The sequence below is a fragment of the Moschus berezovskii genome, chromosome 28, assembly GCF_049115385.1.
Source record: "Moschus berezovskii isolate FMDL1 chromosome 28, NW_MosBer_1.0, whole genome shotgun sequence".
Lineage (NCBI taxonomy): Eukaryota > Metazoa > Chordata > Mammalia > Artiodactyla > Moschidae > Moschus > Moschus berezovskii.
Window position 1 is genome coordinate 28,460,701 of NC_142487.1, and position 26,877 is coordinate 28,487,577.

At 43.5% G+C, this 26,877-nt stretch overlaps 1 pseudogene; it reads left to right on the top strand.

Moving 5' to 3' along the window:
- Positions 1 to 8,594: 8,594 nt before the first annotated feature.
- LOC129549641 (GTP-binding nuclear protein Ran-like) lies at positions 8,595 to 9,372 on the top strand (annotated as a pseudogene).
- Positions 9,373 to 26,877: the final 17,505 nt, after the last annotated feature.

Sequence of the window (26,877 nt, forward strand, 5' to 3'; positions counted from 1 at the left end):
CCTGGACTGAGCCACCATCACGTTCACTGACCCGTCCCCAAGATTTTTAGGGGTTATGAAACCAGACGCCTCTAGGGGGCAGTAGGCAACATAAACAAAGTAGGTCAATGGGGCCTGTTGGGCTCCTTGAAGGTCCGTGCCCTATCTAAAAGAGTCATTTCTGACTCTTGCCATGTAGGAATGTGGAATCCCGAGACATCCAATGATGAAGTGACACAAAAGAAAGGTATGATTAAGAGGTTTGGGGAAACGGGAGATTCTGTGTGAAATCCTTCCATTTCAGAATGTTGAAAACAGCGGCAGGCCAAAGAAACTATATCTGCAGGCCGGATGCAGCAATTTGGAGCCTCAATTTACAATATACATTTTAGAACGGTGCTTCTCAAAGTGTGGCCGACAGATCAGCACCTGTCCACACACTCTTTGTTCCAGTCTGGCAAGATTGGAAGCCAACGCTGGACGCTGTTGAGTTCAGCTGACATCTTATCCATAGGGAGATTGTTCCTTGTAGAAGACACAGAGCATTGATTTACATTCTGGCACAAGGTCCTGATCTCATTGTGGGTGAAATTTGGGGGAGCACTACTCCAGAAAGGATCATTCAGGGACCCTTCTCATGGTACCGTCTCAGAGAACTAAGAACCAGTACCTTGGCTCCTTAAAGCTCAGAACTCTGTGAAGGATGGCGAAGCGAAAAGGTGAAAGAACCTCAGTAGGATCCAGACAGTTGCTTGCAGGAGGCCCTAGGCTAAGTCAGGGCAGTAGGACCTGCCTGGAATCCAGTGGATCTGAGTGTACAATATGGGCAGGCAGGGGGTCAGCCACCCAGAACAATTCCTCTTTTCCTTCTCCAGACCTACCCAACACCTGTACTCTCTCAGGCACCTGAGAGTTGGGTCTCATAGTTGGCCCAGATATATTGCATGTCATGGATGTTCTTTAGTAGAACTGATTCATTTGTTTATTGCTCATTTGCTCATCAGTACCACCCCATCCCCAGTCCCACCATAGATTACAAGCTCCAGAAGCATAGAGTGTCTAGACCAGTGCCTAGTGCATGGTTAATACTCAGCAAATATCAGATGAATGAATGGTGTTATAGCAAAGTTACATAAGACAGGAGCACATATCATGCTATTTAGACTGATAAAACATTTTTTTTTTAAAGAATGTTTCCAGAAGCTGACATGTACCTTTCTCAAGAACTGTTGAGTAAAGCCTGTTTGCATTTCGGTCAAACAGGTCAAAAAAGAAATTCAATGGTCATGGAATATGGTAATGGGATATGCTTGAAAGCCAAGGTCTTTGTAAAAAAAGACTGAAGTTGGTAGATATGAGAATTGGGAATGAGGGTTCCCAGACACTGAGCTATTAAGTCATTGATTGTCTTTCAAGAATAGATTCGTCTGTGGACGTTTAAGAGAGACTCAGCCCAAAGGTGGAAGACCAGGGAATGACCTCAAGTTCTGTGTAAGCCTATGCGTATGGCTAACATTAAAGCAGAGAATGGAGCAATGACCATGAGTTTGCTGAATGAATGAGAGATTGGAACTGCCCTCTCGTTCACTAAAATTCCTGAAACCAACGCTGCTTATCAGTCACACTACTTTTCCTACAGTCTCTTGGTCTCCCCTGTCCTCTCATAATTTCAGATCCATGATGTTGGAGTTTTGTGGCCTCGTCTAATATTAAGAAACTCATTATTTTTCCAATCTCCTTAACCTATTTCCTCCCATTTTCAGTATTAGTAGAAGAAGAGGGTCACTCTAAATGCTTTTTGTAAGTCTTCATTCTATGCTCATCATTCAAAAGGTCCTTCTTTTGAAACGTATCAATTATTAATATCATCCTTCCCAAAACTTCATCACCATCTTCTACTAGAACCTTCCTCCAACTGCCTCAAAGGCTTTGATGCTTGGCTCAGAATTTTCTAGTTTGCCCTACTCCTCCCAGTAGCTGTATTAATTTCAGGGCTATAACAGTCATTATTATATGAATCATTATGATGACTTCTATTTATTGAGTGCCTACCATGTGTTTGTCACTATGTTTTTTTTCTTTATTTTTAAAAATTATTTCATGCTATTTCTGGCCTAGCTGGGTCTTCACTCTGCTGCCCTCGGACTTTCTCTAGCTGCAGGGAGCAGGGACCACCCTTTGTCATGGCGCATGGCCTTCTCTTTGTGGCGGCTTCACTCGTTGCAGAGCATAGGCTCTGGGTGCACGCGTTTCAGTAGTAGCAGCTTGCAGGCTCTAGAGCACAGGCTCAGTAGCTGTGGTGCATGGGTCTAGTTGCCCACAGCTTGTGGAATCTTCCCAGACCAGGAATTACACCCACATCCCTTGTATTGGCAGGCAGATTCTTAACCTCTGAACTACCAGGGAAGTCCTACCATGAGGTTTCTAATCCATCTTCCAGACACTAGTGCTAATCTATAACAGCTTTACAAGGTAGGTTTCATCCGCCATTAACACAAGAAGGATCCATGATTCAGAGAAATGACACACCTTGCCCAAAGTCACAATTTAATTAGCAACAGAATCAGAAGGTAAACATAAATATTATTTGTGCCAAACCTCAAGCTCCTTCCAAGCTTCCCTAACAAGGATGCTACCATTTTCTGAATGACCACTATGTAACAGCCATTAGCTTTATACCAATTATTTCTAAATCACACAAAAACCTCCACAGTCTAAATCATTCCCACTTTAAAGACAGGAAAAGAGAGGCTCAGAAATGTTATGGAAGCTATTCCAAGTCACACTAGTGGTCAAAGATTTAAATTCAGGCCACTCAAAGTGAAACATCTCAGTTGACTGCCTTGCTAAAACTCTACTCCAGTTTTCTGTCACTGCATATAAATCACCCAGATTTAATGGTTTAAACCAGTAATGATCATATATGTTCCTCTCAGATCTTCAGGTTGGGCAGGGCTTAGCAGGGAAAGCTCCTCTCTGCTCCGTGCGACATCAGCTGGGGTAGTTCAACAAAGTTTGAAGATCTTCTTCCCAATGGTTCACCTTGAGGACTGCCCAGTTGGTGCTGGATTTTGGCTGAGCTGAGGGTCACAGGCCTGGCTGCCTCTCCATGTGGATCTCTCCACATGGCCTGCGCTTCCTCAAAACATACGAGCTGAGTTACAAAGACAAGCATCCCATGAGAGAGCTAGATAGAAGTTGTACACCTTTGATGACCTAGTCCCAGAAGCCACACAGCATCATTACATTGCATTTTATGTTAGAAGTCAATTGCAAAGTCTGGCTCATATTTAAGGGGAAGTGAACTAGACACATGGGCTTCCCTGGTGGCTCAGAGGTTAAAGCGTCTGCCTCCTATGTAGGAAACCCGGGTTCGATCCCTGGGTCGGGAAGATCCCCTGGAGAAGGAAATGGTAACTCACTCCAGTATTCTTGCCTGGAGAATCCCATGGACGGAGAAGCCTGGTAGGCTACAGTCCACGGGGTCGCAAAGAGTCGGACACGACTGAGCGACGGAACGGAACGGAATTAAACACATAAGGAGGAATATCAAATAATCTGTAGAAATGTTAAAACCTACCACACACACTTGTCCCACAATTTCTCCCTGATTTCATCTCCACTCTGCTAACCTAAAGTTACTTCTCCACTGATCTCCAGTAGCATATTGTGCACCTACCGACCTGGGGAATTCCTCATTTTGTATCCTATAATTTTCCCTTTGATACTGTTCATGGGGTTCTCAAGGCAAGTATACTGAAGTGGTTTGCCATTCCCTTCTCCAGTGGGCCACATTCGGCTGTGGTCCATGTGATCGGATCAACTAGTTTCCTGTGATTATGATTATGTCTGCCCTCTGATGCCCCCTCGCAATACCTACCATCTTAATTGGGTTTCTCTTACCTTGATTGTGGAAAATCTCTTCACAGCCGCTCCAGTAAAGTGGAGACGCTGTTCCTTACCTTGGACGAGGGGTATCTCCTCAAGGCCGCCCCTCCTGACCTTGAATGTGGAGTGGCTCCTCTCGGCCCTCCTGCGCCCGCACAGCCACCGCCTATTGGACGTGGGGTAACTCCTCTCGGCCGCGCCTCTTTGCCTGGTCATCTGGGAGTTCACGGTTCACATATTGCTGAAGCCTGGCTTGGAGAATTTTGAGCATGACTTTACTAGCATGTGAGATGAGTGCAACTGTGCAGTAGTTTGAGCATTCTTTGGCATTGCCTTTCTTTGGGATTGGAATGAAGACTGACCTTTTCCAGTCCTGTGGCCACTGCTGAGTTTTCCAAATTTGCTGGCATATTGAGTGCAGCACTTTCACAGCATCATCTTTCAAGATTTGAAATAGCTCAACTGGAATTCCATCACCTCCACTACCTTTGTTCGTAGTGATGCTTTCTAAGGCCCACTTGACTTCACATTCCAAGATGTCTGGCTCTAGGTCAGTGATCACATTATCGTGACTATCTTGGTTGTGAAAATCTTTTTTGTACAGTTCTTCTGTGTATTCTTGCCACCTCTTCTTAATATCTTCTGCTTCTGTTAGGTCCATACCATTTCTGTCCTTTATCGAGCCCATCTTTGCATGAAATGTTCCCTTGGAATCTCTAATTTTCTTGAAGAGATCTCTTGTTTTTCCCATTCTGTTGTTTTCCTCTATTTCTTTGCATTGATCACTGAGGAAGGCTTTCTTATCTCTCCTTGCTATTCTTTGGAACTCTGCATTCAGATGCTTATATCTTTCCTTTTCTCCTTTGCTTTTCGCTTCTCTTCTTTTCACAGCTATTTGTAAGGCCTCCTCAGACAGCCATTTTGCTTTTTTGCATTTCTTTTCCATGGGGATGGTCTTGGTCCCTGTCTTCTGTACGATGTCACGAACCTCCGTCCAGAGTTCATCAGGCACTCTATCTATCAGATCTAGTCCCTTAAATCTATTCCTCACTTTCACTGTATAATCATAAGGGATTTGATTTAGGTCATATCTGAATGGTCTAGTGGTTTTCCCTACTTTGTTCAATTTAAGTCTGAATTTGGCAATAAGGAGTTCATGATCTGAGCCACAGTCAGCTCCTGGTCTTGTTTTTGCTAACTGTATACAGCTTCTCCATCTTTGGCTGCAAAGAATATAATCAATCTGATTTCGGTGTCGACCATCTGGTGATGTCCACGTGTAGAGTCTTCTCTTGTGTTGTTGGAAGAGGGTGTTTGCTATGACCAGTGCGTTCTCTTGACAAAACTCTATTAGCCTTTGCCCTGCTTCATTCCGTGCTCCAAGGCCAAATTTGCCTGTTACTCCAGGTGTTTCTTGACTTCCTACTTTTGCATTCCAGTCCCCTAGAATGAAAAGGACATCTTTTTTGGGTGTTAGTTCTAAAAGGTCTTGTAGGTCTTCATAGAACCGTTCAACTTCGGCTTCTTCAGCGTTACTGGTTGGGGCATAGGCCTGGATTACTGTACTATTGAATGGTTTGCCTTGGAAACGAACAGAAATCATTCTGTCGTTTTTAAGATTGCATCCAAGTACTGCATTTTGGACTCGTTTGTTGACCATGATGGCTACTCCATTTCTTCTAAGGGATTCCTGCCCACAGTAGGAGATATAAGGGTCATCTGAGTTAAATTTACCCATTCCAGTCCATTTTAATTCACTGATTCCTAGAATGTCTATGTTCACTCTTGCCATCTCCTGTTTGACCACTTCCAATTTGCCTTGATTCATGGACCTAACATTCCAGGTTCCTATGCAATATTGCTCTTTACAGCACCGGACCTTGCTTCTATCACTGGTCACATCCACAATTGGGTATTGGTTTTGCTTTTGCTCCATCCCTTTATTCCTTCTAAAGTTACTTCTCCACTGATCTCAGCAATATGTGAACCGTGAACTCCCAGATGTTCAAGCAGGTTTTAGAAAAGGCAGAGGCACCAGAGATCAAATTGCCAACATCCGCTGGATCATGGAGAAAGCAAGAGAGTTCCAGAAGAGCATCTATTTCTGCTTCATTGATGCCAAAGCCTTTGACTGTGTGGATCACAGTAGACTGTGGAACATTCTGAAAGAGATGGGAATACCAGACCACCTGACCTGCCTCTTGAGAAACCTGTATGCAGGTCAGGAAGCAACAGTCAGAACTGGACATGGAACAACAGACTGGTTCCAAATAGGAAAAGGAGTGCGTCAAGGCTGTATATTGTCACCTTGCTTATTTAACTTATATGCAGAGTACATCATGAGGAACGCTGGGCTGGAAGAAGCACAAGCTGGAATCAAGATTGCTGGGAGAAATATCAATAATCTCAGATATGCAGATGACACTACCCTTATGGCAGAAAGTGAAGAGGAACTCAAAAGCCTCTTGATGAAAGTGAAAGAGGAGAGTGAAAAGGTTGGCTTGAAGCTCAACATTCAGAAAACAAAGATCATAGCATCTGGTCCCATCACTTCATGGGAAATAGATGGAAAAACTGTGGAAACAGTGTCAGACTTTATTTTTTGGGGCTCCAAAATCACTGCGGATGCTGATTGCAGCCATGAAATTAAAAGACGCTTACTCCTTGGAAGGAAAGTTATGACCAACCTTGATAATATATTAAAAAGCAGAGACATTACTTTGCCAACCAAGGTCCGTCTAGTCAAGGCTATGGTTTTTCCCGTGGTCATGTATGGATGTGAGAGTTGGACTGTGAAGAAAGCTGATTGCCGAAGAATTGATGCTTTTGAACTGTGGTGTTGGAGAGGACTCTTGAGAGTCCCTTGGACCGCAAGGAGATCCAACCAGTCCATTCTAAGGGAGATCGATCCTGGGTGTTCATTGGAAGGACTGATGCTGAAGCTGAAACTGCAATACTTTGGCCACCTCATGCGACGAGTTGACTCACTGGAAAAGACTCTGATGCTGGGAAAGGTTGGGGGCGGGAGGAGAAGGGGACGACCAAGAATGAGATGGCTGGATGGCATCACTGACTCTGTGGACATGAGTTTGAGTGAACTCCGGGAGTTGGTGATGGACAGGGAGGCCTGGCGTGCTGTGATTCATGGGGTCGCAGAGAGTCGGACACGATAGAGCGACTGAACTGAACTGCTAACCTACCCATGAAAATAAAAACACTTCAACTTAGTATCACTGAAGACAATGTCAAACACATGATTTTGCCTCTGCTTCCCACCTTCTTTAACTGTTTTCTGCTCTCACCTCTCTCACGACCTTGCTCCTGAACGTGACCTTCTCCATCAAACGCTCTAATCCCTTTCTCCATATTTTTGAGTCCTTCATTTCTCAGTTTCAGTCCCACGGTCATGTATTCCACTGTTGCTTTTTCTAGCACCTTCACACTCTCTTCATTACCTATTTTCTTTTTGTCACTTGTAGTCTGTCTTCCGCACAATTCCTCTCAAATTATTTACTCAGAAATTACCAGTTACCTCCTAATCATTACCTATTCTCATTTCTCACTCTCATTCCTATGTGATTAGACACAGCTGCCTATTCTGACTTCCATCAAATTTCTTCCTCTTATTTTATATCCTGGGATATGTTTGTTCACATCTCGGTTCTCGGCTATCTTAAGACAGTAGCCTGAAACAAACCAACAGGAAGGCAGGTCCTAAAAGCAGAACAGAGCTTAGGCAAGTGTTGAATGATAACAGAGCAAAGCAGGTTGCCATATATGTAGACCAAATAATTACAGTACTCTCACAAGGAGCAAGAGAGTATGGTGAGAAATCTTGCAATGGCCAACATTTCTTTGCCTGCACACAAGAATCTGCCCTAACCCCTGGGATTGGGATTCACAGGAAAGCACTGTTTCTTAGGAAGAATGCACACTCGTTCTGAACTTTTCTCGGCCATGGAACTTTTAGAGCATATGATGAAAGCTCTAGACCCTCCCTTTGGAATAAAATGTTTTATTCCAAAAACACAAATGTTCGAATATGGGGGCTAAGTTGCGTCATAGTAGACTTGTTGCATTTGTGGTGTCCATAGGATTCCAAAACAGAGTTTGCTAGAAGACAGTTAAACATACAGCTATGATGCTCAGAAGAGAAATTTTAAATGAACTAGAGACTGGGGAGGCAATAGTTATAGGATAGTGAATACCACTAGACGGACCTTATAGCCTCAACGGTATAAGTATAGTAGATTTCCATGTGCGTTAAGGGTAGATCCTCGAGAAACACTGGAACGTCAAGGAGAAAGTAAAGCACATAGGCTGAAGAGCAGCAGCCAGTGCGCTGGGAGGGAAACCTGCATGTAGATGTCAGAGAATGTCAAGAGGAAAAGGGTTTGCGACATTCAATACATACTCATTAATCGCTTTTGTATTCTGGGTTGAGGATACAGCCTTTGAAAAAGCCAGCAAGTCAGCCCGACGCCATCGCCTCCCACGCCCGCTGCGCCGCGAGCCGCTGCCGAGGCTGCAGGCGGACGGGTGCGACGCCGAAGCCTGCGCGGCCTGCGTGCACGCGTGCGTCGGCTGCGTGGGAGCGCCGCGCCGCCGGTGCCCTGCCCTCCGTCGGCGCGCGCAGGCGGCCGCTGCGTGTCCGGGCATTTGACCCGGGCTTCCGCCATCTTTCCAGCCCTCAGTTAGACAGGCGCGGAGACGCTTCTGCAAGTAACGTCGCAATGGCTGCCCAAGGAGAACCCCAAGTTCAATTCAAACTTGTGATGGTGGTATTGGAAAAACCACATTCGTGAAACGTCATGTGACTGGTAAATTTGAGAAGTATGTAGCTACCTTGGGTGCTGAGGTCCATCCTCTTGTGTTCCATACCAACTGAGGACAGATTAAGTTCAATGTGTGGGATACAGCTGGTCAGGAGAAATTTGGTGGACTGAGAGATGGCTATTATATACAAGCCCAATGTGCCATTATAATGTTTGAGAGTTACTTACAAGAATGTGCCTAACTGGCATAGAGATCTGGTACGAGTGTGTGAGAACATCCCGATTGTGTTGTGTGGCAACAAAGTGGATATTAAGGACAGAAAAGTTAAAGCAAAGTCAGCTGCCTTCCACCAAAAGAAGACTCTTCAGTACTATGACATTTCTGCCAAAAGTAACTATAACTTTGAAAAGCCCTTCCTCTGGCTTGCTAGAAAACTGATTGGAGACCCTAACTTGGAGTTTGTTGCCATGCCTGCTCGTGCCCTGCCAGAGGTAGTCACGGACCCAGTCTTGGCAGCACAGTTTGAGCACGATTTAGAGGTTACTCAGACAACTCAGAGAAGGCAATGGCAGTCCACTCCAGTGTTCTTGCCTGGAGAATCCCAGGGACGGGGGGAGCCTGGTGGGCTGCCGTCTATGGGGTCGCACAGAGTCGGACGCGACTGAAGCGACTCAGCAGCAGCAGCAGCAGCAGACAACTGCTCTCCCTGATGAAGATGACGACCTGTGAGAAAGTGAGGCTGGGGCCCAGTGTCAGAAGTCTAGTTTTGTAGGCAACTGTCCTGTGATGTCAGTGGTGCAGTGTGTTTACCACTTTATTATACAACTAAGCAGAACATGCGCTTAATCTTTGGACGCTGAAGGAGATGGATGGGCTTTGAAGTGAATGTGGCAGTTTAAACAAACTTCAGTTTTGGACCTGCACATGTAGGTGTTTTGGAACACAGCTGTTTCCTCCTTGAGCTTCAGATATGAGACTGCTGTAGTCACGTGACAATATGAGAGGTGCAACCTTGTGTGTTACTGTCATTCCCATTCCTTTTCGTCTAGAATCAGAGTAGAGTTGTATTTCAAATATCTAAAACACAAAGCAAAATCCGTGACCGATGGGGTGAAGAGACATTTAATTAGTCATTATGAGTGTGATAAGTTAAATCAAAAATTCTCTTTGGAAAGGGTTTAGATCTCAGTTCACATCATGACTTCAGTTTACTGTTCTCTGCTCTCCTAGGCAGTCATTCTGAAGCCATCTGATTGACTCAGGTACACGATTTTTCAGTCCCTATGTGTTCAGCCTAATAATATTCTACCACTTGTTCTTATGGGCTTCCGAGTGCCTCAGTCCCTTAGACTGCGAGGAGATCAAACCAATAAATCCTAAAGGAAAACAGTCCTGAATATTCACTGGAAGAGCTGAAGCTGAAACTCTAATACTTTGGCAACCTGATGCAAAGAAACTGACTCATTGGAAAAGACCCTGATGCTGGGAAAGATTGAAGGCAGGAGAAGGGGACGACAGAGGATGAGATGGTTGGATGGCATCACCAACTCAATGAACGTGAGTTTGAGCAAGCTCAAACTTGCTGGATAGGGAAGTTGGTGATGGATAGGGAAACCTGAAGTGCAAAGAATCAGATGTGACTGAGCGACTGAACTGAACTGAGTGGCTCACTGGTAAAGAATCCATCTACCAATGCATGAGATTCATGTTCAATCCTTGGGTTGGGAAGGTCCCCTGGTGAAATGGCAACCCACTCCAGTATTCTTGCCTAGAAAATCACATGGACAGAGGAGTCTGGTGGGCTATGTCCATGGAGTCACAAGAGTTGGACGGGACTTAGGGACTAAAGAACAATGATGATAACGACCTGCACTTACATTTCACTCCTGCCACTGTAACATATGCCCTGAACAGCCGATTTCTGCTCCTCTCAGCTGTCCTCTACTATGCTATATTGGACAAGGGCTCAAGGCTAGTTTAAATCCAAGTGCCACCACTTAAAGAGCTAGACACACACTAATGCATGCTAAGTTGCTTCAACTGAAGCAAAAGTTGTCCGACTCTTTGCAATCCCATGGACCTTAGCCAGCCAGTCTCCTCTGCCCATGGCATTCTCCAGGCAAGATTACTGGAGCAGGTTGGCATGCTGTCATCCAGGGAATCTTCCTGACCCAGGGATTGAACCCATGTCTCCTGAATCTCTTGCACTGGTAGGCGGGTTCTTTACCACTAGCTTCACCTGGGAAGCCCCAAGAAGCTACATAACTCCGGTCAAGTAGCTCACCACTGTGAACTTCAATTTTCTCTTCTGTAAAATGAAGGTGATGCTGATGTACATGCTTGTGCTCAGTCATGTCTGACTCTTTAATGCTACCTCCCTTCCATTGATATTTGGGGGCATTAAATCATATAACATTTGTAAAGCAACACAGTGCTTGACTTAATGCTAGTTAATATCAAAAGGAAAAGAAGACTAGTAATTAGGACCAATCAACCTCCCTTGTTTTAGAAAGGAAGCTTTAGAAAGACCAGCCCTCACCCCATCACACTATTTAACAGAATAATGGCAAACTGTGTATTTCAGAACACTTGTAAGAACCTTCCTCCTCTCTCAAATACAGCAGAGAGGTCAAATAACAGACCTGTAAAGTGTCCATGCACTGGGAAAGAACACCTTGGGTGAGTTTCAAAAACCATTTCAATTGATTAGAGAAGCAAAAGTCAGCCATCACTAGGTTGCAGAGTGAATGGGAAGTGGGAAAGTGAAAATGCTGTCAAGGTCCCTTTCAGGAAGTGTGGGTCGAGCAGGAAGGAGAGCGAGGCACTCTTTAATTATAATTAGCTTGTGCTCCTCGACAGTCACCTGAACTTGACCCGAATAGAGCTGAATTGGTCTTCTTGGCCTTATTTGAACAAAACCTCATTTATTTTCTCTCAGATATAGAACGTGGTAAGGTTATTTTAAATATTCATTCTGTTCTAATCACCAGCTTTCTCTCTTTCCTGCCAATTTGATGACATTTATGTATTGAGAGGAGTGGCAAAATCTCTTTCTGGGGGTGTTTAAGAAATGGAGAGACATTCTTGAAAGGATTCAACTTTGGTTTAAACTAGATGACCTCTGAAGTTCCTTTCTCAATAGCAGAAGTTAATGCTTTCCGAGCTCCTCTATCTAAAATCAATTATAAGTGGCCATATCCATCTCTCCACTGAGAAAGGACCCATCTATTCTTGCATACATCCCCTATCTGATAGCAGATGTATACTCTGACTCCAGGTACTTAGGGAGGCTACTGATAGCTTTCAACTATATGGCCCCATTTAGACTCTGCTTTCGCTGCCAAAAAAGTCAAGAAGACCATATTCACATAGCACTTTTCTCATTAAAGCCAAACACGAGCATGAACCCCCACCCAGACACATCTTTAGCACTCAAACCAATAACGACCTCATTTAATTCCAGCACGGAACAATGTCTTTCACTTAATGTCTTGTCCACATAAAATTGAAATACAGAATGCAGCCTTCCTGATAAGTAGAAGGCATAAAGGCGACCTCTAAGGAGATAGATTTATTCTGTCAGGGAAGGAATGAAAACCTTTTGCTGTTCACCTGAGACTCGAACACTCCTAAGCGATGATCTCTTCCCTTATTTGCAGCTAAATATGATGTGTCACGCAGCCTTCCCTTGCTGTCATGTGTTAAATTAAAATACATCATTAATATATACATCGTTTCTGACCCTCACATGGTTAATGGCTCCGTCCTGCAGGACTAGGCCGTGTGTTGGCATCCAATCAGCATGCACACAGAATAATATATATACAAATGGATGGGCAGTAGGGAACATGGCACTTTAAATTATTTAAAATAGCATAATTGCATTGCCTCCATTTACAGAGAATATCAAGTGAGGCAGTACAAATTGTTTTCAGTTAATGGAATAATAAAGAATTACGATGATCCAATAGATTTCTCAAAATAAAATTATATAGAAATATTTGTGCTGTTAAATATGACAGTCCAGATTTTGAAATAGTATATAGGATAACTGAACACAGAAAGGGTATTTTATTTGATGAGTCAAAATCCAAAGTTTGCATTCAACCTCCTAATTATCTAATTTCTAGATGTGACGTGAGATAAATCAATTACATTGGCTATTCTCTTGAAGAAATCTTACTCGGGCTGTGTTTTAATGTAGATGCAACTAGCGTTTGGTCTAAATATTAAGTATTTAACAAATCTTCCAGGTGTGTTTTAGCATCATTGTCATCGCCATCAACCCGTTTTGCAGATAATGAAAATAACAAAAATTTGTTCAATGACAGGCATGCATTTTAATTCGTTTAACACAATGATTCTATGAGATAGGTACAACTATTACCCCCATTTCCATTGTTACCAACACTCCCCAAGCTAAGAAACTAAACAACAGAACATTTAAGTAATTGATTCAGAGTCACCAAAGAAGAAAGAATGTAGTCTATCCTGCCACTCAGAAAGAACAATGATGCTCCGAGCAGACAGTTATCTCAATCAAGGTCACATAGCTAAAGAGAAGTGAAACTGAAATTCAAACCTCTTTTTTTAACTTTGCTATTTATTATGGGGATTTTTCAAATAGATACTCAACTAGAGAAAATGGTACTGTGAACTCCAAACAAGACTTTTAGTGCAAAGTCTACAGTCCTTTCTCTAGAACTTGATTCATCTATGATGGACCTATTTATCACAACAGTTTTTAATGGAAAGAGTTTCAGTGTTATTTTTAAGAGGTAATACTCCATCCAATGCTTTGGCCACCTCATGCGACAAGTTGACTCACTGGAAAAGACTGATGCTGGGAGGGATTGGGGGGCGGGAGGAGACGGGGACGACAGAGAATGAGATGGCTGGATGGCATCACTGACTCGATGGACATGAGTTTGAGTGAACTCCGGGAGTTGGTGATGGACAGGGAGGCCTGGCGTGCTGTGATTCATGGGGTCGCAAAGAGTCGGACACGACTGAGCGACTGAACTGAACTGAACATGTTCATTATAAAACCATTTATTCAGAAGAGAAAAGTCTGCCTCCATTAATAGCTTGTGCAAACCCTTCCTGACTTGCGCTACACGTATCGGTCCATGTATAGTACTGGTAGTGTTAGTCACTCAGTCATGTCTGACTGCGACCCCACAGCCTGCAGCCCACCAGGCGTCTCTGCCCATGGGACTCTCCAGGCTAGAAGACTGGACTGGGTTGCCATTTTCTTCTCCAGGAGACCTTCCTGACCCAGGGATTGATCCTGGGCCTCATGCACTGCAGGCAGATTCTTTACTATACGAGCTACAGGGAAGTCCCTGTATGTGCATGTATAGAGATATGATTATTCTTTACAAAATGGAATCATACCGTATACATTTTTAAAACTTGCTGATCTTTGCTTTTAAATGCACCATGGACATATTTCCATTACAATGAACATGGATCTATAGCTTCAGTCTTAATGGTTACAGTCATATCAATGAACCATAATTTACTTAACCAATCCCTTATTGATGAACATTTATATTTTATTAATGCTTTGTTACTATAAAACATTGAGGCAACTCTCCTGTAAGTCTTTCTATGCTTGTAAAGTTAATTCTTAGAAGTTCCTGGAACATAATAGGTGCTCGATAAATATGAGGAATTAGCAGATGAAGGAAAAGCGGAGTGGTTTGATCAAAGATATGGTAAACCTTATATTTTGATATGTATTGCTAAACTGCCCATCAGAGAAGTAATTAATCCATTTCCTGATTTTTCATCTTATTTTTTAACTTTCTTTACAGTCTAAATATTTTAGAAAGTTTCCAATATTTTATTTTGTGGTCCTGTCTTCAAAACAGTGATATGCAGGATTAAGAGCTCAGCAATCAATCATAAAATGTAGCCATTATTTAAAAATTACATAAACTTATGATTAAATTATATTTAAAGCAAAATAAATACTAGTTACTTTACTAAATGTTCCTATTATCTATACTTTGGAAATTAGTTATGACTACCATATGCAGATATTGGATATAGTAGTGTGCTATTCCACATCTTTTCCCAACTCCACATTCACTGACATCACTGGTAGCTTAAACACCACGGAAATCAGCTAGTGCTACAAATCAGGGCTTGATTTAGTTCTGAAACTGAGTTCTTAGTTAATTAATGAGAAGGGGATGAAAAGAAGTTTAACAAGCCACATATCAGATTTAATAACAATATATTTATTGGGAAAAGAGTTAGCAGATTGAGATGCAACTCCATGTGTCAAAAATCATGGCTGAATATTGACTATAAGTTCAAAGTTAGAAAAAAATTAAAAAAAGCATTCTGAAAAATTACATTACAAAAAGTTGATTACATTAATAACATTTATTGACAATAAAGAGTATTGTGTATTTTTATTTTTAAATTATATGCTAGGTATCCTCTATTTTAGTAAAAAATGTATAATATTTATGTGCATATATATAATTGCATACAGTTTTCTTCAGGGACCTGGTTGTGGCACTTTACTGTTTAGGTTTTATGTTTTGAGGAACATTCTCTTTATAGAGATTGACACACATGTATTGTTTTGTATTCTAAGTTCCTGTGTGCAGCTGGCTATTTCTGCAATTTCTGTTCTGTTTCATCAACCTTTTTGTGTTATGTCCTTAGTACCATAACGATTGAATTCTTACAGTTTTAAAGCACATTTAATCTCTAGATGGGCAAACAGCACTCCTGTCCTCCCACACCACCCAGCTATTGCAGATAAACTTAAAATAATGTTTCGAACTCCCACCCAGCAGTGTTCCCGGGACGCGTCCTCCTTTCATTCAGCTCTTCTAAATTCATCGTCTGCATCTTATCATTTTCTTCATATTTGCCGTATACATTCTTAGTCTGCATAACTCTACGTGTGTTATATTATATTATTGTTTTTATGTACTCTCTATATGGGATTTTTTTACCTCTTTAAAAAATTATTATTTACCACAGATATTTTACCACCACTTAGAATTATCCCCAAACTCTTCCACCAGAAGCCAAGCTAAAAAGAATAATTGCACACCATTTCCAACAAGAATGATGGCTAGATCATTTTGTTCAACGTCGCAAAAGACCGAGAAGGCTCGGGAAAATGACACAGACTAAAGGAGACTAAAGAGATGTGACAATTAAAGGCAGTGGCCTTGGGTTGAGTCCGAGAATAGAAAATGGACGTTAATGGGAAAGGGGGAAAATCTAAATAAAGTCTGCAGTTTGGTTAATTAAAAAGTATGATTGATGGGTGAAAGTTTTAATAGGACAGTTTGTAAGATAAAGATTCTGGAGCCATTACTGAAATTATGTTTTGGAAAGGAGGTCAGCTCTACTTTTTAAATGCGAATGTGCATAAGTAAATCATCTTAAGATGACGTAGGTTTGAGTAGCTTATTCCACAGTTTGGATTTCTTCAACATGGCTAATTATAAAACCCCTGCAAGTTCGTATTATTCTCTTAATAATGTTTTTTACAACATTTTATTTCTTCCAAGAGGTTCCACAAGTATACAATTATTTGCCAAATGTGGGAATGTGAAGATATTATGAGAACATGAGTTAGACAAGCAAACAAAAAACTATAGGCTACCATGAAAACAAATACGATACACTTCTGTGCTAAAGGACACTGAAAAAACGATCCTTCAATTTTATCGCAAGTTAATATTTGTTATATAAACTGTAACATAATCTCCCTGATGAGCCTCTGTTTTAGACAGAATTTTTAATAAGTTACTGAAAATGTTTTAAAAGAGGCATGTAAGTTTAAATTCTGCACCCAGCTTCACTAAAAATTTCCCCTGAAAGTGGAAGTATTAGTAGCTCAGTTGTGTCTGACTCTTTGTGATCCCACGGACTGTCCCCTGCCAGGCTCCTCTGTCCATGGAATTCTCCAGGCAAGAATACTGGAGTGCAGAGCCATTCCCTTCTGGAGATATTCCTGACCCAGGGATCGAACCCAGGTCATCTGCCTTGCAGGAGACCTTTCCTGTCCAAGCCAAAATCTCCTATGACACTATCACTTTATAAGTTTACAGATCAGAGTGGTCCCATTCCACAGTCAACAGCCTCAATCCTCTAGACTATACTTTGAGTAGCCCATTCCTGTTGTTTGCTCCTAGGTAGTAATGGATCCAAGAGGTTGCCAGATAATAAATTTTAGCACAGTTGATGGTAAGTAACAGGCACAAAATCTTTCCTTTTTTTCCAAATAGAAAACATGACCTGGCCTAGGTATTCTGTGATCTCCACATGGTTTGGTAGACATATGACAAGATCTAGTTGTTTGTGTGGGGATGAAGTGCTTTCTGGAGTCAAACACTGTGGAAACACAGGAAGCTGATTCTCCAGCCCCCTTGCCCCTGCCCGTTTCCTATCCAGTCAGGCCCGGAGCCTCCACGGCCACGCCGTCCACCTGCCTTTCCTGGTCAGCCTCACACTGCTGCTGCCCCTCCTCTGTACGATATATCTCACTCGCAAATGCAGATTCTCCGGTGGATGGCCTGGATCCTGGACTGACTCCTTTTACAAGCAAAGGAGCTACATTTCCTTCAGACACTTAAAGCACTCGCAGAGCTCACCGCAAGCGCTGAACAGGGCAGAATGTCCTCTCTGCTCTTTCCTGTCTCTGCGTCTCCTCACAGTCTCTCCGTGCCTGTCTCTCGTCCCTTCTGCCTGCCTTTCTCTCCGCACGAGACCCTCTCCATCTGCGCTCTGTCTCCTCTGTAAGCTTCATGGGCCGCCATCCTTTCAGCTTACTGTTGGTGTTTATGATATTGAACCAATATTCACTCTTAGAATAGGGTTTTCCTTGGTTAAGGAGAACCGTGGCACATTAGGTAAAGAATCCGCCGGCCAGTGCAGGAGACACGGGTCCGATCCCTGGGTCAGGAAGATTCCCTGCAGAAGGAAATGGCAACTCGCTCCAATACTCTTGCCTGGGAAATAGCCCACCAGACAGAGGAGCCTGGTGGGCTATGGTCCATGGGTTCGCAAAAGAGACACCACTTTGCAACTAAACAACTAAACACCCATTTCCAAAAAAAAAGATACCACAGAACCTGAAATTGTTCATGGTTTACATAGCCTGTATCACATTAGCCCCATTCCGGTAATATCTGGGAAGGGGATCAGGAAGACAGTCTGTCCAAGAGACACCTCGGAAAGCATCTCCTCTCACAGGAGGCCCATCACAGCCTTCTCCTTTCCAGGGCCAGGCAGCGGGGTCTGAACTCTGCCAGACGACAGGCAAGAAACTGTTCTCCACAAACCTCTTTGCTTCTGCATACACCAACAGAGCCTCCCTCAGGGTTAGAGAATCAGGCTGAAAGGCTCGTAATGTGTGTATCCTGTGATTCCTCCGGGATCTGAACAGAAGCTAAAGAGCCCAGATGCAGGAACTTAACTTGAAGGTAGGCTGTGCTTAAGCAGCTGAGAGCAGAAGTCAGCAATGCCGTGTGAATTAATGAAGGCAAATGAGCCTGGGATTTGTGTTTGTTGTGTGGGAAGGTAATGACAGAGTAAATCTTCCAAATTTAAGTATATTTTATGTTAATTGCCTAAAGTAGCATAGATTTGCTGTTTAAATCTCATCCATGGAAAACTAGAATTGGGCTTGTTGATTTCTTGTATTATCCACTAAAATGACTGCAGTCCTTGTTTGTATTTACTTGAGAAGCACAGATCTATTTCTAAATAGCTTTACAACTTTAACTGTTTTAAGAAACTTCTTTTTAATACCATCCAGTTAATTGTACCATGATAGCTCCTAAGTGGAACATTATATCTATCAGTCTTAAGTGCCACTGGGGATATAATAGCTTGGGTCATATTATTACAATCTCTTTTATTTAGAGCACTTGGAAAGTTAAAACCTAAATATGCTTCAATCTGCTATCATTCTGACTATTACTTACCTTAATGCTAAGTAAATACTAAAGAAACTATCACCTCTGGTAAAATTCTGAATTCTTTGATGATGGAATATAGGTTCCATCAATGTAGATACAAATCTTTCCTTGTTTTTCCTCTCTCTACTCAGTTAAAAATGGATTCTCTGTAATAGCAAGCTTCTGTGTGCACTGATTTTTGAACGCTCAGAGCACTTAGTGGGGAAAGAACGGAAATGTAGGAAAAGGGAAATGGTGAGATTACCTCCATGTGTGGGACACAATGTACTTGTACTAAGTCACATCAGTCATTTCTGACTCTTCACAACCCTATGGACTGTAGCCCGCCGCACTCCTCTGTCCATGGGATTCTCCAGGCAAGAACACTGAAGTGGGTGCTGCCATGCCCTCCTCCAGGGGATGTTCCCAATCCAGGGATTGAACCCATGTCTCTGATGTCTCCTGCATTGGCAGGCAAATTCTTTACCATTGGCACCTCCTGCTTTATTGACTATGCCAAAGCCTTTGACTGTGTGGATCAAAACAAACTGTGGAAAATTTTTCAAGAGATGGGAATGAGACCACCTGACCTGCCTCCTGAGAAATCTGTATGCAGGTCAAGAAGCAACAGTTAGAACTGGACATGGAACAACAGACTGGTTCCAAATTGGGAAAATATGTCAAGGCTGTATATTGTCACCCTGCTTATTTAACTTATATGCAGAGTACATCATGAGGAATGCTGGACTAGATGAAGCACAAGCTGGAATCAAGATTGCTGGGAGAAATATCAATAACCTCAGATATGCAGATGACACCATCTTTATGGCAGAAAGCCAAGAAGAACTAAAGAGCCTCTTGATGAAAGTGAAAGACGACAGTAAAAAAGATGGCTTAAAACTCAACATTCAGAAAACTAAGATCATGGCATCCAGTCCCATCACTTCATGGCAAATAGATAGTGAAACAGTGGAAACAGTGAGAGACTTTATTTTCTTGGGCTCCAAAATCACTGCAGATGGTGACTGCAGCCATGAAATTAAAAGATGGTTGCTTCTTAGAAGAAAAGTTATGACCAACCTAGACAGCATATTAAAAAGCAGAGACATTACTTTGCCAACAAAGGTCCATAAAGTCAAAGAAATGGTTTTTCCAGTAGTTGTGTATGGATGTGAGAGCTGGACTATAAAGAAAGCTGAGTGCCAAAGAATTGATGCTTTTAAACTGTGGTGTTGGAGAAGACTCTTGAGAGTTCCTTGGACTGCAAGGAGATCCAACCAGTCCATCCTAAAGGAAATCAGTCCTGAATATTCATTGGAAGGACTGATGCTGAAGCTGGAACTCCAATACTTCGGCCACCTGATGTGAAGAACTACTCATTGGAAAAGACCCTGATGCTGGGAGAGATTGAAGGCAGGAGGAGAAGGGGATGACAGAGGATGTGATGGCTGGATGACATCACCGACTCGATGGACATGAGTTTGAGTAAACTGGGAGTTGGTGATGGACAGGGAGTCCTGGCGTGCTGCAGTCCACGGGGTCGCAAAGAGTCGGACACGCCTGAGTGACTGAACTGAACTGATCTGAGAGCACCACCTGGAAAGCCCTACAATGTCGGAGACATCACTCGGTGTAAATCCTATAAGCCCTGAATGCATCAAGCCCAGAAACAGCCAGGTGACGAGAGAGAGACTAAGCCAAGGAAGTGAACCTGAAGCTGGACGCGCCCAAAGTGGGCATGCAGGGCCCCTCAAGAGGTCTCTTACAAACTAGCAGCTCTTATACCACCTGGGAGTATTTTAGAAATGCAGAAGCTCAAGCCCCACCCCAGGCTGATTCTAATGAAATCTGCACGTTAACAAGACCCTCGGAGGATTCCTATGCACTTTCAAGTCGGCAAAGTCCTGTACTTCGCCCAGAGCCTCCACTGGGAAGATGGAAAATCTGCCTTGATCAACCTCAGGAATTGGAACACTCTAGTTGTTCCCCTTAGCAGAGAATGGTACTATAGAGGTAATAGAAACTAAAAGACTGTAAAATGAAAGTGAAACTTGCTCAGTTGTGTCTGACTCTTTGCAACCCCATGGACTGTATAGTCTATGGAATTCTCCAGGCCAGTCTACTGGAGTGGGTAGCCTTTCCCTTCTCCAGGGCATCTTCCCAAACCAGGGACTGAACCCAGGTCTCCCGCATTGCAGGTGGATTCTTTACCAGCTGAGCCACAAGGGAAGCCCAAGAATACTGGAGTGCGTAGCCCATCCTTTCTCCAGAGGACCTTCCTGACCCAGGAATCGAACTGCATTGCAGGCAGATTCTTAACCAACTGAGCTATCAGGGAAGCCTTTAAAAATTCAATCAACCATTGAGATCTGGTTGTAAGAGAGGCAGAGATAGGGAAGAGAGAGTGTCACACACTTCACTGCAAACAACTGTTGAAACAAGAAGCTCTTGTTGGAAATATTTTACCCTCTTCTCTTGTGATGTTATTGGATTTGATTTCCTTTCTTCTAAAGAAGGACACACTGGGGGAAAAAAATGACCTAAATTCAGTATTCTATCCAGATGCTTTCAATTTGGCAGGCGGGAAGCAAGTTTTGCATAAGACTGAGCTCACTGAAAGGAATTAGAATTTTGAGCTGGAAATTCCAAAGGCATTTTAAAGTCAGGAAACTGTTTAGGAAAAAAATAAATACAAATGACCTTGATGATATTCTGCAATGACAGTCATCTCAGAGACGTCTCTGAGGTTTCTCTGGGTACACTTGTAACCACTCTTCCTGGCACTGAGTTCAAAACAACAGACTTTAGGCAAATGACAAAAAGGGGGAGGTGTGGTAGGATCTAATTTAAGTGGAGGAGCCTGTCATAGAAACTTACGCAGTACAGGGGAAGTCACAACACAAGTGATCAGCCAGCACCGCAGAGGCCGCATGTACCCAGCTCAGGGTGTCTTAGAGTGGGATCATCTCTGCACTTTAATGCATTCCTGGACTTCCCGCTCAGGACAGCCATCCAGGGAAGGGACCAGCAACTCGACCTTCCTTTCTCAGAGGTAATTTTCAGGATCAGGCAGACTCTGGTTTCAAAATAAATCTGAGGTTTTTGACATCCCTTGGCCATATGGTGTATCTATTACATAAGCTGTTTTGCAGTTTCCTTTTTCCTTAGCCAATTGTGTTTTCCTTATGTTTTTGCTACTTTTTTTCCCCAATGTTAGATAACCTAGACATCAGTAGCTACTAATGTCAAACACTGTTTAAATGCTTTTTTTTTTCATTTAATTTTTAATAATTTACCAATTTAGGATTAAATATATCTTTCAGTATTTTTGAATCAGAATCTTATTTAGGAGTCAGTGCTAAGGGCTTCTCAGATTGCTCAGTGGGTAAAGAATCCTCCTGCAATGCAGGAGATGCAGGAAGATCCCCTGGAGAAGGGAACGGCAACCAACTTCAGTATTCTTGCCTGGGAAATCCCATGGAGCCTGGCGGGCTACAGTCCGTGGGGTCACAAAGAGTCAAACACTGGCTGAAGAAACTGAGCACGCACACACACAAAGTACTAATGAACGGATGGCATTTTTATTTATATTTTGTGAGTTTGAGTGAACTCTGGGAGTTGGTGATGGACAGGGAGGCCTGGTGTGCTGTGATTCATGGGGTTGCAAAGAGTCGGACACGACTGGGTGACTGAACTGAATGTTGGCATTTTATGAAAAGATAAATTTGAAACACTGCATATCTAGATTATATAAAAACTATACCTGCAGCCATTCAAGTAGAGGATTCAAATTTAGTACTAATGCAGAAAATGTTTCAGTTTCTTTAATGAGTATTCCATCTCAAACATGGCAACCCACCCCAGTGTTCTTGCCTGGAGAATCCCAGGGACAGGGGAGCCTGGTGGGCTTCCATCTGTGGGGTCACAGAGTCAGACACGACTGAAGCGACTTAGCAGCAGCAGCAGCAGCATCTCAAACAGGAGTATACAAAACTAATGAATTCAAAACTGGATCAAAATGATGATTGACTATAGAAAAACAGCTAAGCATGGTATATTAGTTTCCTAGGCTTTCATGACAAAGTACCATAAACCAGGTAGCTTTGAACAACAGAAACTGTCTCACCGTTCTGGAAGCTTTAAGTCCAGGGTCAGGGTTTTGGCAGGGCCGTGAACCCTCCAAGCCACTAGGGAAGGCTCCTTCCTTGCCTTTAAGCTTCGGATGGCCCCGGGGTTCCCCGACCTTGAGGCAGCCTCACACTACCCTCCGTCTTCTCGTGAGCACCCTCACTCTGGGCGTCTGTCTTCATCTTCTGATGAGGACATCAGTCACGATGGATCAGGGCCCACCCTCATGGCCTGATCGTAACTCCATTATACCTGCAAATCTCTATTTCCAAATAAGGCCACATTCACAGATACCAGAGGCTAGGTACTCAGCATATCTTTTTGGAGTGTATACAATTCAACCCCTAACATTTATCTAGCATTTTCTCAGCACCGGAATATAACCTGTAACTTTACCAAAATGACAGTATTATTCATATAATGTGCCCAACAAGTATTTGATAAAGGTTCTCTTGGAACAGAGTAGAGGGCATCTAAGGCATGTCAATTACAGCTGCTAATAACAGGAGCTAATGACTCAAGATCCTTGAGACTTTCAAGTAACCCATCTTGAGTGGCTTATGCTTCAAGAAAACAAAATGACAAGTTCAAAAGATTCATCCAAGGGAAGAGATGGAAGCCTGCCTAATGGACTCCATAAATATCGTAAGTAATTTAGCATGACAATTCTTTGATACCAGCTGAATGTTTAGAAAACACAGCTCACACTAAGTTATGCACCATTTGTGATTTAACAGAATTGTACTGTGTGCTCAGTCGGACTCTCTGCAGCCCCATGGACTGCTGCCCACCAGGCTCCTCTGCCCACAGGAATTCCCAGGCAAGGATACTGGGTTGCCACTTCCATCTCCAGGGATCTTCCTGACCCGGAAATTGAACCCACATCTTCCTGTGTCTCCTGCATTGGCGAGCAGATTCTTTACCTCTAGCTCCACCTGGGAAGCCCCAACATACTGTAGTAAACAACTCGTTTTCGCTGCAATTCCGAGCCTGTGTTTAAATACATCCTACTCTTCCCAGACTTACAGCTTTCCTACTCCCCCAGAGGACCCCTTCTGTGCCCTTTCCTCTGTGCCCCCTCCTGTCTGGGCCCCTTTTCCGGTCCTTGTGGGCTCAGGCGCCTTCACGGCGTCCTCAGCACCGCACTCCCGTCCTGGTCTTCCTCTGAGTTCCTCTCCTTGGGGCCTCAGTTTACACCGACGCTCCGCAAACTTGAGGGAGAGAGCTTGTTAAAACGCAGGTTCTGACTCAGTGCATCAGGGGTGGGCTCTGCCATCCTGCATTTCCATCAAGCCCCTGGGTGATGCCCATGCGCTGTCCGTGGGCCACACCGCGAGGCTGCGCACCTGACCACATGCCGAGGCCTTCACTGTAACCCCCAGACCCCCCGGGCCTCCCAAGGTTTCCTACTTCAAAACGATCCCTTACACTACCGCCCACCCGCCTTCTCTCATCAGCCCCTGCCGCCTTAAGCACAGCTCAAGTAAGCAAATGAACAAAATAACCCTACTGAAGAAGAAATGGCTGATATACTGTCCTTACCCACCCACCCCATGCCCCCAGAGGTTTTTCCGGAGCGGTTTGTGTGAATCTCTAAATCAAGCAGCCTTCGCTTCCAGTGTAAATATCGGTATATTTTTCTGGGGAGCAGAGTCAAGATTGTTATGACTTTCAAAGAATCCCCGAGTCCCAAAATGTTAGAAAGGCACAGTCTAAAGAGCAGTGCCGGTGCTGTTGACACGCATGCTCTGAAGGGCGTGGGGAGGCCAAGGGCGGAGGGGGCGCAGCTGGAAGCCCAGGGCTCGCCTCTGGCTTTCCCTGTGTGACTGTGCCTGGGGGGGCCGGGGCAGCGGGGCTGGGGGCTGCCCTGGTTTGCCCACGCACATTCCCTCACACTCAAGTGAGGGGCTGCTCAGGGTTCTGCTTCCTTGAATTGGAACCAAATCCTGATCTGGAGGCTGGAGCACAGGCTGCCAGGTGAGCTCCCAGCCCTTCATGAAACCTGAAGGTTAAGGTCGGTCAGATGTCAGGGGACAGCTGTGTTCTCACTAGGTCCGAGCGTGGCAAAGCTTCCAGCGCCCAGGACGCCCAAACTCTGGAACCTGAGAGAGGGCAACAGTCCTGACACCATCACAAAAACACGCACCCCTGCCCAAGGAAAGAGAATCCAGAGCAGTAACTGCCTCCTCCGCCCCACGGGGCCCTGGAAGGGCCTTGCTGCACACACGCTAAATGAGACAATACACGTAAGGCGCCCACCACGGAGCCCAGCAGATAGGAGGAGTTCAATAAATATTAGTTCCCTTCCCTATTAAAAGTAACACCAGCCATCCTGTCTCTGTGATTTGCTTGCGGTTATTACCATACAGCACAGCAAGACGTGTGCCTGTAATTAAATATGTACCACTATGGTAATTCTGTTTTTAAATTTTATTGATAACATCATTATACACTTTATGTAAGCTCAGAGTTTTTCTGCTTATGCAGCATGGTCATTGGTTCCTAACCTTCCAAAAAAAAAAATGCAAGAAAACATCTGAGGAAAGAACAGTTTAATGGTTTAACAAGGCATTTAAAAAAAAAAAAAAAACCTTTAGCATCCTCTGCAGCGTGAACCACCGCTTTCCTCACTGTTCTTCCTGTCCTGACAGCCGCCAACTCTGACCCCGCCCCCCACGCCCTGACACAACATTCCCTCCCTTCACCCTCTTTATACTGCTAGCAAAGACCAGGCAACCTCCAGGAATATTCGCTTCCACTTGTTTTTTTGGAGGCTTTGAACCGGCACGCTGCTCACCACTAGCAGCCTGGGAACACCGGCCAGGTCAAGGTGTGTCACATGAGCTGACAGCTGCCTGTCAAATCTCTCCTCACCACACAGAATCCCTGAGCAAAGAGCTGGGCGTGAATGTGGGCGGCGACTTGATGCCCCAGGGGAGCTGAGAGCAACCACATTCCATCGATAAACATCTGGGACTAGGAGGAAACGTTGGCATCAGAGTGAAGCACAGCCAGCCCTCTCCAAGCTGAAAGCAGAGATCAGTGATCCAAGCATGGAGGTGAAGTTGGAGCTGAGGTTGTGGTGAAATCAGCTGGAGTCCTCCACCATGTTCCAGACATGAATTATTCTTAATGAAAAAAAAAAAAAAAGCCATGGAATCATCGAACATATCTGGGAAATCCTCAGTGGTATTGATCACTGTATGACAACATCCTTGCTTCATCCCTGGATTCAGGAAAGGACAATATCCACACATGGAATGAATCATCTCAAAATAAGCCTCGTAATAGCAAACAACTTCAGCTCCTAAGTAAATCCTTGAGAATGTTTCAAACATGATCATCCCAGAGCTCATTAGAAAAACCCCAGTTGGCCTGGTTTTCCAAGATATGTTTTTAATTGAAACTGATAACAGGGCCACTGTCAACAGGCACTGGCACTCTTTACTTTCCAAACGTGTCCTCCTACAGCCACTGAAAGGCAAGGTGTGTGAAGCAAAGGACAGCACTGAGTCTATTGACTCTCATCATCCTCAGGCTCCCCGGCCTCTGTCAACCACAATGCTGCATCCGATGATTATGACCGTCATATTTTACAAAGAAATGGTCCCATTCCCATCTTCTACCTGTATGGACCTTTTGCTAGTAACATGCATATTTCCCATCACATTGAGAAAAACAAAACAGAACTGGCAATAAGAATCCTGAAGTTGGTTAGAATCACCCGGTTTGCAAAAATAAATTGACATTTATTAAACTGTCATTTAATAAATTGACATTTGATTTCCAAACCATTTTAAAACTTTCATATTTTGGAAAGAAAATGATTCTTAATTTTCAGGAAGAATTAATGGCCTGGAATTTTGTTATCAAACCAGGTGAATTTTAATGACTCATTTTAAAAATTAACACTGAAATGAAACAAGAAGGTTGTACACTATAGCAGACCAAAGCACCTAGAAAATGGAAATGGATATTTGCAAGGGCAAAATCAGTAAGAAGTATCCTCATTCTAATTCTACAGAAAATGTTAGGGACAAACTCAGATTCAGGGATCTGCCCTGGGAAGCAGGTGTACTTGTCACCTAAACAGTATAAAGCCACAAGAAGGCATATCCCTGAGGAAGCAACTTCTTTTCACTGTTTGAACAGCAGTCCATCACTT